This window comes from Charadrius vociferus, unplaced genomic scaffold, assembly GCF_000708025.1.
Source record: "Charadrius vociferus isolate BGI_N301 unplaced genomic scaffold, ASM70802v2 scaffold657, whole genome shotgun sequence".
NCBI lineage: Eukaryota > Metazoa > Chordata > Aves > Charadriiformes > Charadriidae > Charadrius > Charadrius vociferus.
The window spans coordinates 277,611-280,020 of NW_009649299.1; positions in this window are offsets into that span (position 1 = coordinate 277,611).

The following is a 2,410-nucleotide window of genomic DNA, read 5'->3' on the forward strand; positions in this document are numbered from 1 at the left end:
CCTCTCGGCTTCGGAGAGGTTGGGGTCGGTTTTCCTCGTGGCCCCTCTGCTCCCGCCTCAGGAGGGCACCGGGGATTTCCCAGCGTGGCCGTGGTCGGTGGCGCCGCCCGGGAGGAAACTGGTAGTGTTTGGGACATTTTTGTCAGCGCTCCTTTTAAAAAATGGGATTTGTCTGAAAGAGGAAGAGAGGGTCGCTCGGCTGCTGTTTCCTCGCTTAATCAATCTTGACGGGAAACAAAGGAATGAAAAGGCCAAGTTTCGGTTTTGGTGGAAATGTGGAAAGGCAGTGAGATAACGCAGCGATCTCCTCAAGCTGACCTGCGCCGTGGTATCGGGACGGGATCAGACGTGGCGGCTTCACCAGTAAAAAAGCGGAAAAAAACAACCCAGGCACAGGAGGCCAAGTGGGCTGCGCTGGACAATGTCAGGGCGGCTGACGAACGTGTGCAGTAATTTGAGTTCGATGTGGTGTTTTTGGGGTTCTGTGTGTGTTTGGAGTAAAGGTGTGTCCTCAGCCTGTTATAAACGAACCTTCAGTCCTGTCCTGTTCCCTGTCACGAGTTTGCACGTCCTCAGACTCCTGTTTCGTCTCCTCAGTGGAGCTCCAGAGCAGCTGCCGCGAAATCCTTCCCCAGCTCCAGCTCCCAGCGCTTCTGGCACACGGCACTCCCTCAAAGCAGGAGACGTTTTGTATTTAAATGACGTGAGTTGTCACACGGGCTTAATTAAAAGGCAGGTTTCTCTCAGCAGGTTCTTCTTCGGGGGTGTGTTCTCCATCCTGAGTGCCCGTGGTGCGTTGCAGTGTGTTAACTCCTCCGGACACAGCGTGTGGTGGGGGAGGATCATTCCCGATCCCATTTGGAAGCCCCGGTGAGCTCCCGCCAGCGTTCAGCCTGGCTCTGGTTGAGTGTGTGGGGGTTTTCCAGGGGCTTGTGGAGCACCGCTGTGCGTGTGGTGGAGCACCGGAGCAGGAGAGGGCCAGCCACAGAGCGCTGCAGAGCTAGTCAGAGTATATATATATATCATCAAATCTTTTTTTCTAACCTAAATTTGTTATTTAAAATGCATGACTGACTTGGGATTCCCGTGGCCTGCGTTCACGAGGAAACTTGCACAACCAAGTTGCGCTTCGTTTTTCTGTTTCGTGGTGTGAGTGTACCGGGGCGCTCCAGGCGTGGTGGTGCTGCTCTCCGGGTGTTGAGGGCCACGTGGCACTGACATCTAGATTCCCTGTGAAGAGCCCATCCCACTGGATGTGATGGTGCCAGCGATGTCCTGGTGTGTCTCTCTGGACTTCCAAGCCACGCAGCCTCATGTCTTTATCTTTGTGCCACACGTTGGGAACCAAGCACCCATCAGCAGGAGACCCTGTTGCCACCGGGGGTCTTGGTGAGGAGCACAAGGGCAGCACACAGTCACGGTCTCCGCTGTGAAGTGCTTTTTTCGTCTTGAGGGTCTGGGCGGTGCGACTTTGGCCTTTCTTTGCCCAATGTGTGTCTGACCAACCTCTACCACCCAAGAGCTCACGGGGCCGTGCTGCGGCATAGCTGGTGTGAGGACACCTCCGCCCCTTCCCTTGAAACTTTTTCGCTGCGCTGAAGAGCAGACAGCACGAGAAAGGCTGTAATTAGTGCAGAGAGAAAAAGCTTCCTTCAGGGACGCCTCAAACTCCTTGTTGTGGGGCGCTGGGAAGGAACGTGGGGACGGTGTTGCGAAAGGGGGTCAAGCCCGATGACAGCTTCTATGGTACGTTCCTCCTCGCCCTCATGGTGAGGTCTCTCCTTGAGGAAGAGCAGGGGCGGTAGCACCTCCAGCAAACACCGTGCGTTCTGGTAACCGGCGTACCCTTCTCGATGTGGGTTTGAGTTCCTCCAGGCTGGGAAGGGGACTAAACCCAGGTTCCACAGGGCTGGGTGGCTGCTCCTAGCACTGGGCTGCTCTGTAGAGATAATGCCCCTTTTCTCACAGCTGTCTTATATAAAAAAAAAAAAAACAAAACACCCAACCACCCAAACATAGAATAAACCACTCTTTTAGCCCAGAATGGGGAGTTGGGAGACATGTGCTGATTCTCTTGGAGCTTCAGAGCTGGGATTTTTGGTGACGTCCCTTTCTCAGCCGCTTCTGAATGCGGCTGTTTCTGGCGCTGTGAGTCGCAGCCGGGAGCAGAGCGTGGCGTGAGCGGCAACGTGGCGTGAGCAGCAACGTGTGTCCCTGCGTGGATGAGGGAGCAGAGGGGGGACACACACACACGCACACGCTTTCCTGGGCTGGAGGCAGCTCTGCCTGCGGTGGGTTGTGGCCGGCCATGGCTTTCCCCACCAGGCAGAGGCAGCAGGCGGCATGTCGGGAGAGCAGCTGTGTCGGGATCTTTAGATTAAAGGGCTTTTTTCCTTTTGCTGCTGTCTGC